Source organism: Prinia subflava, chromosome 18 (assembly GCF_021018805.1).
Source record: "Prinia subflava isolate CZ2003 ecotype Zambia chromosome 18, Cam_Psub_1.2, whole genome shotgun sequence".
In the NCBI taxonomy this organism is placed as follows: Eukaryota; Metazoa; Chordata; class Aves; order Passeriformes; family Cisticolidae; genus Prinia; species Prinia subflava.
Window position 1 is genome coordinate 11,633,349 of NC_086264.1, and position 12,801 is coordinate 11,646,149.

Below are 12,801 nucleotides of genomic sequence, written 5' to 3' on the forward strand. Positions count from 1 at the left end.
ACCGGCGGCCCCGGCCGAGCCCGGGCTCGGCTCCGGTGGCGGGCGCGGGGATGGGGAGCCGCCTCTGAAAGAGCCCGATTTGAATTTGCATTTGAATTAGCGGGGACAGAAACGCCAAACCGCGTTTGGAAGTGCTGAGGCAGGCGCGGGGCGGCCCCGCTGCGCGCCCAGCACCCAGGGGAGCCTCTGTTCCTCCCTCCTGCTAAAAACAGGGGCTCCCCCCGGCCCGGACCCGCTGCTCTCTCCTGGCAGCGCCCCGAGGGAGCTCTGCCAGGGCCGGGGACCGGCAGCGGCGGCAGCTGGGGCGGGGGAAGGGGCCCTGAGCCCGCAGCCGGTCCCGCCGGGCCGGCCCGAGCCGCGGGACCGCCCGGGGCTGTGCGGGCTCTGCCAGCCCCGAGCTGGGCCCGGCGGTGCCGGCGGTGCCGGCCCTTTCCCCTCGCTCCGAGCCTCCTCGAGTTCACCGCTCGAAACCTCTCGGAAAAAAAATAAAATAATCCCTCCAGCACAAGCGCTTTTCCTCCCTTTCTAGTGTAAGGAACCGATGGTATATTGAAAAAACGAGAGTTTATTTGGGGCACTCCTGCCGCAACTTCTTCCCTAAGGACAGCATCGCAGGTGGGATGGCGCCCACAGGGCTGCCCCTGCATGAGCAACGGATTCAAAAGCAGGCGCCAGAATTACCTCCTGTCTTTAATAACTGAAATATTCGAAAATGTTAATATTTGGTTCCTTTTCCGTATTCAGCTCCTGTTTTCCCTCGGCTGGGAAAGTAGTAGCTAAAGTAGTCAGGCAAAGTATCTCAGGAGGCAGCCGGGGCTGTGCCGCTCCGCTCAGCAGCGGGTGGGGGGCACCGTGAGCGCCCCGGGCAGCGGCGGGGGTGAAACCACCCCAAAAACAAACTTCACTGCCGGGGTGAGCGAGCCGCAGCCTGGAAACGCCGCTCACACGGGGTTACCGAGCGGACCCGCTGCGGCCAGGGCTGCCACCAACACCCGGCTGCGTTTCACCAGCTTCATCCACCAAAAACCCACCAAACCCGATAATGAACGAGAGAGCAGCGGCCAGGGCGGGCGGGGAGGAGGAGCGAGCGGCCGGGGCAGCGGAGAGCAGGGGGAGCGGCATCCCGGAGGATGCAAAGCCTCGAGAGAAGGGCAGCTCGCTCCGAATCCCCTCGGGGCCTCGGGGGAGCAGCCCGCAGGGTGGCAGGGACAGGGGGGTCCCGGGCTGCGAGGGGCGGGGGCTGGCAGCGGGGAGGGGCTGAGGTGCGAAGGGGGGCAAGGCCTCCCCGGGAGGAAGAGAAGAAGAGGTGTGGATGCACACAGGTACACGGAAGGGGCGTTGTCAGGAAAAAAAAAAAAAAAAAAAAAAAAAAAAAAAAGGAAAAAAACCAACCCACTGTAGTTATTTGTTTGCTCGTTCGAGGCGTAGGGAGTACTGAAGCAGCTGTGCCTGCAAAATTCACTTCGATCGGAATGGTCCCAACGTATCTGAAAGGGGAAAAAAACCCACGAAAAAACAAAAAACCCTGAACCAAACCGTGAGGACACCTAAGAGTAAAAGGTCGAACGTGCTTTGGCTTGGCAGGGTCAGATGTTCTTCAAGCCAGCGGGACAGGCGCTGCCCTCCAGGGAAGGGCTCTGCCCCACAGAGCTCCCCCAGCAGCGGGGACAGCCAGCCCCACCTTGCCCCGCTTTTCACAGCCACCGTGGCTGTGAGAGGAGCCTGTCTGAACTAAATCAAGCAGTCGCTTTATTCAGCAAATAAAAATATTTTGCTGCTACCATATGTCCCTCATCGCAAGCAAGCAGCCGGTGGCTTTCCTAAAGTGGTGGGTAGGTGCACAGACACCTTTTTGTTGTAGCAGCGCTGTAAAGCCACTGAATCATTTGTTGCCTGCCCTACATCGTGGGAAGGAACTGAGCCAGGAAAGCATAATGTTCTTCTGGGTGCTAATTCGAACTCTTAATCAAGATCTGATTACCAAAAAGGAAGACAGAGCATAAAAGCGCTATAAAGATTTAATTTTTTTTTTTCTATCTTGGCCGTAACTCACCCCACAAATGTGTCCATTAGGGCATTCACTCTAGCAGGAAAATTGTGATGTTGTTGCAAGATTCCCTACAGCAGAGCTGCTGCCAATGATGATGAATAATCTCGGTCCATATGCTAGCTCTGTACATCTCTACAGCACCAGCCTGCTCTCGCCCTCTTTCTGCTTCTTCAAAAACACGGGATGTTTGAAGAACAGTAAAAGCTAATTAAAAATAGTTAATAGGTTAATCAGACTTGGTCTTATATTTATCTAATGCAGAGCACCGATTCTTTAGTGATGTAGCCTGAGGCATTACCACGAGCCAAGAAAATGAATCAGACGTTTAATGGAGATGTGGAAACGGAAATTTCTTGTAAGACTACAAAATCGCACGCCAGTAATACACTAAAATATGATAAATTCATGATTAAAATTCCACGCATGAAATGCCATCCTGTGTCCTCTTGCTAGGTGATAAACTGAGACAAAGCCGGCCAGAAAAATTTTCGGGAGATGGGCCTTTGGGTACATCCCACCTGCCTTTTAGCATTTTCCTGTCCCAGAGGGTCTGCCCGCAGACCTCTGGTGACAGCCAAAGTCACAGGCGTCACTTCTCGGGCTCCTCGGAGTGCCGGGGACCGTGGAACGCTGCCAGCGCTCCCCGGGGCTGTGCTGGCTCTGGCACCGCTCTGCGTTACTCACTTGTGACCGGGCAGGGATGGTTTGCGCCGGGAGCGCCTCTCCCTTCCCAGCCGCCGGCGATGCTGCGAGCTCTGCCTTCCCCGGGGGCTCCCAGCCGCTTCTGAGGACACTCCCGTGGCTGTGCTCCGAGCACTCTGCCCGAATTTCTCTTTGCTTTTACACCCGAGCGTATCCAGAGTAACTGGGAGCGGAGGCTGAGTGGGAACAGGACACGGTCACTGCTTTTTAAAAAGAGCTGAGAAGAGGAGGGTGCTGCAGGCTGCTGCCTGCCCTCACCTCTGTTACCACCTCAATATTTCTTAATATGCTTTTCTTAAGTGAAACGTTCAAGCATTTTCCGTGTCCTCAGGAAGGCAAAATATTTTTCTCGTTTCTGGAACATTGAGAATGTTTGCTGCCGAAGCGGAGCAGTTACTTTTACTTTTGATTTGTGATGGTTGGTTCAGCCTGACCCCTGCTGGGGGAAAGCCAGCAAGTTGGAGAGCGTCTATCCGGAATCCACAGATCCACAGGGCACAATTCCTGACTCAGTGCTGCTCCCAAGCCCCATTCCCACCCCGGGGCCGTGCCCTGCCCGGGCTCTGCACGACCCTCACCTGGAGTTTGTCCAGCTCACACCTCCAGAACCTGTCACCTCCTCCGCTGTCACTCTGCACCGTGGAAACACCACGTAACCATTCCATGTGGCCACAGGGGTCTGCTGGAGCTGCACCCACCCCTCTGCTGCCATCCCAAAGCCTCAAAGCCCTGCTAACAACAGCCCTGTGGCGTTACTGATCACCAGCCCTCCATCTATCTCAGTGCACAACAGATTTCTCGACATTCCCATATTTGTGCACTCCTGCGTGGTGCCACAGAGCACTGCAGCCAGCACAGATGTGCCCTGGCACTCAGACAAGGCATTTCCCTCTGACCTGCTGAGTTCTGGAGTGCCCGTGGTAGGGATGGCCCTTCCCTCCACCTGGGAGCAGCAGCCAGGGGATGCTGCTGCCTCTGCACACCTCACCAGTGGCGTGGAGGCCTCTCCATTTCCATGTGGGAGCTCCGTGGGGGCTGGATGCCCTTCACTGATCAGCCCCAGGCAAGGAAAACATTTAGGAAGCCCGCTGTTAACAGTGATGCCAAGGTGTATGTGCCATAGGCAGGGACAGGAAACACTGGTGCTCATCTCCCTCCTTCATCTTTAAGGCCTGTGCAAATGCCACTCTCCCAAAGTTGCCTTTCTCCTCCCTTCCACTGAGCAGTGCTGCACAGAAAATTTCCGCTCTGCAGTGTGTGTGCACATGAGATGTGGATAAAGGCACAATTTAGACCAAACAGAAGTTCACCCATCACCCCCCAGCCCTGGAGGACCAGCTCAGCCTCCCAAGCAGGGCAGTGGGCGCTCCCACAACTGGACAGGGATCCAGGCACTGCCCTGGCATCCACGTGAGGGATTTCTTGGTGTGGATAACCACATATCCCCTATGGCTAAAACTAATGTCTGGCTTCCCTTCGGTCCCACATTAGCAGCAAAAATGTATGGAAATCTAAATGGCAGAGCTGCAGCTTTTATACAGTTTCTTTCACTCTGTGAGACAAATATATGTACACTAGGCCATCACTGCTATTGATCTTTAAGCAGCCCCATGGAAATCAGCAGTGTGAGCTTCGCTCAGAAATTGTTGGCACAGAGTGGTCCAGTGTCAGGGAACTGAAAATCATTAAACTGATTATCTAAATGGGGGCGGGAGGGGGGAAGCAGAGGCAATGGCTATCGGTATGTGCATAATTTTATGATTTTTAGAAAATCGTATTTCAGCGTTTTCCATCACATCAAAGACATTGATTAGCAGATTCAGCCCAAAGGACGGAGAAGAACACGGTATACTTCGTACCACGACTTTGTTTGAGAAAAGATCTTGCTGTTTCAGTTTCGGTGTAACCGGAACGAGGCGAGGGGCACGGGCGGTGTCAGGAGCTCGGGGAGCAGCGGGGCCGGGCGCGGTGCGGCTCGGGGAGCGCCCGGACATCCCGGGCTGGCTCCCGGCTGGTTCCCGGCTCGATCCCGGCTGGTTCCCGGCTTGTTCCCGGCTGGTTCCCGGCTGGTTCTCAGGCTGGCTCCCGGGTTGGCTCCCGGCTGGTTCCCGGGCTGGTTCCCGGGCTGGCTCCCGGCTGGTTCCCGGGCTGTTTCACGGCTATTTCCCCGCTGGTTCCCGGCTGGTTCCCGGGCTGGTTCCCGGGCTAGTTCCAGGCTGGTTCTCGGGCTAGATCCCGGGCTAGTTCCAGGCTGGTTCTCGGGCTAGATCCCGGGCTGGCTCCCGGCTGGTTCCCGGCTGGATCCTGGCTGGTTCCCGAGCTGATTTCCTGGCTGTTTTCCTGCTGGATCCCGGCTGGTTCCCGGCTCCGCCGTGCTCGCTCCGGCAGCTCCACCTAGCGAGGAGCTCCCGCCGGCCGCTGGAAAGCAGGGGAAGGTACAAATCTGTTTTTCCAGTCAGGAAGGACAGCGGGCTTCTGCCTGCCCCATGCCTGGATGGGCCAGGGCTGGAGCTCCACCATCGCTTTTAGTGTGCACAATTCCTGCTTTTGGGACTTCCTGGAGCAGAGCAGCCTGGCAGGACACTGAGCATCAGTAAAGAGTTATCCCCTCTCTCCCTCCGAGGTGCGGTGCCAAACTCCACTTTACTGGCCCCAACAAGAGCGTGGGGGGTTGTTAAAGGGAATTGAGTGCTGTGCCATGGACTGAGGGGATGTGGGGCTCCTGCCAGGTTCTCTGGTGGAGGATGGAGTGCCACACACCACAGAGGCAGCAGGCTCACAGCTGGGGATGACCCGGCAGGGAGGCACAGGATGGCTGGACCTGCTCTCCAGAGGTGTGAGGGAGTGCTGAGGAAGCAGAACTGATGGACAGATTTTTCTGTGGGAAACTGAATCCTTAGGGGAACTGTTCACTCGTTTATGTTGGTGTGGTTGCTTTTTGTGGGGATTTTTTTGTTTGTTTCTTCTTTTGTCCCCCATGCATTTCCCTTTCTAGTGAAGGATCAGATATGGGAGGACAAATAAGAGACGGTGCTGAAGGCAGTCTTGTCCCCCATATATTGCAGCTGTGTTGATTAACAAAGAGTGGGGACACCCTTGCCCTCACAGCTGTGGGTGTGATAAAAAGTGAGTTGGCTGTGAGGAGGGAGGGACAGGAGGTGGTGTGAGGGACACACAGGGTTAGGTGGCTGTGCTAGGGACTGGAAGGAGCCAGCCAGGACTGGAGAAGGAAGAAAGAAGGAGAGGAAAAAGCTGGAGCTGCCCATGGGAGACTAATAGAAAAAGTAGGAGGGACTTTTAGGTAACAAGGTGCTGATGCTTGGAGCCTTCTTTGGTGTCAGTTGTACCTCCTCTATCATCAATATATCAGGGGCAAGATTGCCTCCAGCAGGATCTCTGTCTGTCCCCCCACAATCAGAGATGTAGATCCCTATAATGCCTGCATCCAGAAGGGGAAATTTCCCTCCGCGAGAGTTTGAATCCCAGTTTTTGCCTCAGTTCGCAGTGGCAATGCCAAGAACTCTCGGGATAAAGCACACTGCCATTTCTTCCCTGACAGGGGAAACTCTCATTTTTCTACAGGTTTCTCAGTCATGTCTATCAGCTCCTGCTCTGATTACATTCACACTTTCCTTTTCATCTCTCATCAGCAGTGATGTCAAGTCATGTTCTGCAGCTTGCACGAGCCTCTGGTGGCATTGGGGACAGGACAGCAGGGAATTCTCGGCCGTAATAAGATACCCAGGTAATTTCTTCCAGCACTATCTTTGGCTAGGTGTCACGAGGGCATGAAGGATGCTGTTCAGAGAGCACTGTGCTGGTACAGCAGCTGGCTGAAACTGAGTCCTCTTGTGCTGGCAAACAGGGAGTTTCTTTGCTTTGCAATTACATGAAAGAAATTACCTGGATCAAAGAGTGAGCCTGAAGATTCTGGGCTTGTTTCTCTTGTTTTGGCTTTAGGTAAGCAGATATTTGGTAAGCAGAGCCACTTGCTATGGTTGCTTTCCATTCCCACTTGGGTCCTGCTCTTCTGGCAGCAGGACTGAGGACCAGCCAGTTTGGTCAGAGCCTCCATAAGTGCTAAAAAGCAGAAGTGGGGCCTCATTTGGGTAATTTGTACCCATTCCCCTGGTGCTGCAGACCCCTTCTCCACTCTGACCAATGCAGGCAGCCAGCTGGGGGCTTGGGGGGCAGGCAAGAGGCTGATGGGGCCCAGATGCCTTTGCCCCTTTAGCACACAGAGCAAAGGTCTAGAAGAGGCTTTCCAGGATCAAGTGCTTTTCCAAAAATCTGGCACCTTCAGGTAAGAACAAGAGGCATCAGAAGAACTTCCTGGGAGCTGCCTCTGCATGTGCTGGTGACTTAGGGAGGAGAAAAGTGAGATCAGGAGCAGCAGTGCTATGACACTTATCCAAATTCACTGCCCAAGCTTTATTGAGAGGCTTTCAACCACAAACCTGGAAACACAGAGGAAAAAAGAGAAGAGACCATAACTCTCTGTCTTTTGAAGTCTCTCACTTTGTCTTGGCTCTTCAAGTACAGGGAAGATGCTTCTCTCAACATGCATCCCCCTAATAAAAACCTCAGCATCTCCTGTGACACAGTTCCAGTCCACAGGGCTTGGAGAAAGATGGAAAAGGTGTAGAACCAGCTGGTAATTCGCAGTGTATTTTTACAGCTATGCCACTGGGAGGTAAATTTCAGAGAATTCACCTAAGTGAACGTGTAGGAACCCCTTTGTAAAGTACAAGATGTGCCTCAGTGTGAAGGCTACCACAACAAAGTGGCAGCAGACCAAGGCTTTACAGGGCAACCTTTCCAGATCGTGGCTGTAATGCTTGGCTTAATTGCATCCTGTCAGCTGCTCATCACTTATAAAACACCCTCTGAGTGTGCCATAATGCTCCTCCTGTCCCTTGAGATAAGATGGTTAGATGGTATTGCTGGCAAAACAGAGTAATATTTCATAAACTGCTAAAAATCAATGGTGATATGCCTGATCATACCTCAGGTGAACTTTTCTCATGAACTGAAATGTAAGAGAGCTGGAGCTCAATTAAATGAAATGATATAGAAGTTATTGAAAGTGAAACAAAGAGGAGGGGAGCAAATCCAGTGAGAGGCAAGTGCAGGCTGTGCTCTGTGCACCACAAACCCAGTAAATACTTCCTGTGGAAATTACCTGATACTGTTGAAACTGTCAAAGAGCTTTTTTCTTGGCCTAAAATGGCAAAATTCCCACTGATGGGACCAGGGCTCAGCCTCATACCTGGCATGTGGGGGAGCACATGATTGTTGCCAAGATAAAATGGGAATTGCTCATAGTGTGGCAGGAAAATCCATTCCCTGAGACTCCATCCAGAGAGCCTCGTGGTCTGCTCGGTTCCAAAGGAAGAACCAGAGTGACCTGGGATTGAAGAGGGGAGTCTGGGCACAAACACTGCTCCCCTGGCATCATCCAGAAGGGATTATCTCTTGCATCTGGCTGTAAACTGCAAGCAGTTGTGGTGTTAAAGCTGGTGCCAACCATATATGTGTTAAATATATAATATAAATGGTCTCCACCTCCAGGGAAACCCCTGGGCAGCGGCACTGGGCACAATCAGTTTGCTTGGCCAAGTTCCTCCAGTCAAGGAGGTGCTGCCAGGCAGAGTGATGGAGCTGTGTAGGAGGGAATCACTCTCCTCTTCCTTCCCCCTGCCCTTCCTGCTGCAGGCTCCTGGCCTTGTCCTGTGAGGGCTCAGGTGTCCCAGCACCCTCTGAGTCTCCAGCAGGCTGGAACCCCTCTGAAGGTGCTGGGGAGCTGCCGTGCACAGGGTGACCTGAAGGAGCTGTTGTTTATCCACTGAGGCCTTTTCAAAAGCATCTTATGAAGCTTTTTGAAGAATGGTTTGCTCTTCAGTCCCGCCCAAAGCTCACGGAGTGTTCCTCCAAATCCTTCAGACTGAATTTGCTGGGGGACTGCTGATTCTGCCACATTTTGTGGGACTTGTGTAGAATCAGGCCAGCTCTTCTATTTTCTCCAGCAGCTACCTGAGTTTTGACAGAGTGGTGCCATTTGTCCCTTTAAACAATCCAGTGGTTACCCCTTTAGCCTTTCCCAGCTGGAATTGTAAATTGTAAATTGTAAGACTGTTTCCTCCTTGTCTCCACCTTTCTCAGTGCCCACAGCTCCTTGCAAAAAGAAGAGTTGCAAGTTACAGTATTCCAAAGGGAGGCTTGCATGAAAAGAAAGGATCTGCATGGATAATATAACATACAGTGCACGTGGGATTGCACAAGGAGGGTGTGTTGCAATTTCATGGCATGTTCAGACAGCCTCAACAAGCTCAAGAATTAATTTCATGTCTAATGCAAGAACAGCAGCAGCTTTCCAAGTGCCCACCACGTATGAACCCTGTTTTGATAGGGGTTTTTTTTAATTAAAAAGTACCACCATCCCTGGGATTGTGGCAGGAATAAAGGAACAAGAATGACTCAGTAGCTGTGCAATACTCAGTCACTTGGACCAAACAGAAGGTGACAGCTGCCTAGGGCAAAGGTTTCTGCTGCCAGAGCTCTCACAGCGGTCACTAGATTATGTTCCTCAGACTTTGGTGCATAACTTGGAAATAATGAGGTCAGTTTGTTTTGTTGCTTTGTTTTTTCTGGCATACAAGTGGCCCATTTTATAAAGTTCAAATGTACAACTAATAAGCAAATAGTCGTCCACAAATGCCACAGACTACGAGGTTTTTATGCCAGACTAGCAAATGTAAACAGATTACACGACGTATTAACTAAACACAAAAGAACAATTCAGTGCTGTCAGTGGATTTAAATTACTAAAATATAGATATGTATTCTCTCTTCAGGATGCCTTGGCAAAGCATCACTGGCTTTTGACCCCTGTTAAACCCAGTAAGGCAGTATTAGAGCTCGTGCTGTATTCATTTAAAGGGGAGAAAAGCAGCTTCTTTATGGACTCCTACCAGCCCATATTTCAGTGCAGCTTTCCCTTTTTCTAGCATCCGAGTCTAGCGCCTGGAGCTGGAGGAGGATTCATCCCAGAGTGCACAGGTTGTGTAATAACCAGCTTCTGACCTGGAATTTCAGCTTTAACTGTATCCTGAGCACCAGGGCTCCTGTGCACTGTCTCAAGGCAGCACCAGGCAGTGTTTTGCAGCTCTTGGTTTCATCAGGGGAGCACAGGGTATTAATAGCTAGCCTTGTGCTTTGGAGAGCAATCCTACAGCCTGATTGAGGCTGTTGTATTGCCGTTTCCTCTGCTTCTTTCTGACTTGGGGTTATCCTCTTTAAAATGATTTAGGGATGCACAAAGATTATAAATTGATTGAATGCAGCACATTACGATATTGTCCATAATTGCTATTATTTAAGGGGATGCTGAACTGTTGCTGACAAGGCCTGACACTGCTGTCTGTGCTGACCAGTATTGACATTTTCCACTTGTCTCACTTCTGTGCATTAGTGGGAATCCATTAAGGACAAACCCCAAACCCTGCAAACCACGACTGCTGGCAGCAGGGATCCTCAGGGTTATAACTGCAGGTTTACCATTCTTTCCAACACATTTTGAGCCAGATGCTTGCTGTTCCTCAGGCTCTGACAGGACAGGGAACCAGCTCCTTCCATTTCCCTCTGCCACGCAGCTCTGCCTCTTCACCATGCAAGGGATTCACTGCTGCTCAGTGCAGACAGCAGCAGCTCCACGCTGCCTTTCCAGGAGGCTGCATGCAGCTTGTGTAAGGGCTTATATAACTCTTTTAATGTCAGGGCCCTGGTTTGGAGTCTGCCTGCACAAAACTCCTCCTTCTGTGCGCAGGTCGGGGCACGGAGCAGAGGCAGCCCCGGGCTCAGCCGGCAGCAGGAGAGGCAGCTCTGCCTTGTGTGGAGAACCGGGGTGCAGGGGCAGCACAGGTGGTGTCCCCTAGCTGGGGGAAGTGCAGGGATTTGCTTGTTTGAGGTTTCCCTGTGCTGCAGATCATGTTGAGTAGGTGGATGAGGTCTGGGTTGTTTACTGGCAGCTTTGAGCCACGAGGTTCATGTGGGAATACAAGGCAAGACAGAGCAGCACAAACCTCTGAGGCCTCACACAGCAAGACACTGAAGTTCATCCAGGAGAGGTGACAATATTTGAATATCAGGAGAGCTGACGTGCTAATCCCTCTGTCCTGGGAGCACATGGAAGTTTCTTCCACGCATTGTGAAACCGTGCCCGGTCACAACACTTGGAGAAGTGATGTTACATTCCAGCCAGCGTGGTTACTTGCCCCAAAGGAACCTGAGTAACAGGGTGTTGACTTGGAAAATTCCCATCCGACCAGTCTGACCGGGTACTGGGCTCCCACGGAGGCGCTGCAGCTGAGAAGCAGGACAGCCACACTGCCACGACCTGCTGCATCCCTAAGGGCCCTGCCCCACAGCTCTTCTGGGAGCCCCTTGCCTCTCCCCTCTGAGCTGGAGAGGCTTGAAATGCACGGCTGTGTAACACAGCTGGTTTTGCTGCCCCTCCTCGCATTTCTGAGCACTCCGTGGGTGAAAAGGTGCACGACAGGAGCAGGAGCACCCGGCTGGGAGAGAGGAGTGAAGCCAGGGCTGGATTCCTGCCTGATCCCACTGGGCCTAGTCCTTGTTTTTAATTTTCTCTCTCCCAGTGGCCCTGCCCAGAAGATTGTTCACTCCCTCACCCCACTGTCACCAGTTGTTCATTGCTTGCTGTGCTCTGACTCATCTTCTTGAATTTGCCTTGCCTCTGCTCATTAATACGCATTGAGAACTTCACCTTTTCCTTCTTTGACATTATTGCTGCTTTCTTCCAACACACCATTTGCTAAACAAATATTTTTCCCTCTGAGCTTTTCTGAACAAATTCCTTCCCCCTTCATGGTTTGGGTTAAGGATGGAGCACAGATGTAGAAGAAATGGAAGTCTTTGCTCTTCTCCTGGATGGGATGTAAAGATCTTCCTAATGATCTTGATGCAGGTATTGAAGCACATTATCTGTCTCATCGACCACAGCAAGGTTTTTTTTCTGTTGCAGAAGAAATCTAATCATTCTAGCCCTTTATTTTTCACTCCAGGTTTACCAGAAAGGGCTGTAACAAGGCATGTCCTTCTCTTCTAGCTAGAGCCAGGTGCTCCACAGAAATTGTTGATTTCTGTCAACAATTTCTGCCAGGCTCCTGACCAGAGTGTGGGACCTGCACGCTGGGGGAAACAGCCTGGATGTTTCTCCACATGCTGCAGCAACCATGGGTGGCAAAGCCGTGGGGTCCAAACAAACCACTTCTTATTCTTGCTGCACAGAGAAAATAAACATTTATTTATGCTTTCCCCCAGACAGCTCCTCTCCTCTGCAGGGCCAACAGAGCAAATGCACATCTTGCACTTGGAGTAAGGGAAGCTGGTTTCTTCTGAGAGCTTTGGTGGAGGGACACTCACAAGGGAGAACTCAACAGGAGAAATGTACTGAAACAGGGGAGAGAGGAAAGGATGCCTCGTTGGGGTCCTCACCCTGTATGCTTGAGGTTTCTGAGCTGTTCGGGATCTGTTTCCCACCCTCTCACATCCTGATCAAGGAGAGCTGACTTTTTTCAACTCAATTTACCCCGTAATATTTCACTTACGGAGAAATACATCAAAATTGTACTCAGCAAGAGCAAAGTGTTGGAGAGGCCTGGCCACACCACTGACCTGTGGTGGGCTGCTGCTTTCACCTTTGTCCTTAAGGGGAACAATGCCAGGAACTGCTCCTGTGGCCTGGCTGGCCTGGATTTGGGTCTCTTTGCCTGGACCAGCCCTTCTCTTAGCAAACCACATTTTTGCAGGTTTTTTGGGGGTGCTGCAGACATTCTACTCCCTGACACTGTCAGCAGTGCACAGGTAAAACCTTTCCCATAAATGGCTGTTTTTCTGCAATACTGGGGAGTCCACACCTCCTGGCAGCTAGACTGGAATTGTTTTACTAATGTCATAATCCATGTCCACCCACAGCATCAGCTCTGAACCGTGGCGTTTACATTAAAAACATGCCAAACATACTTTTG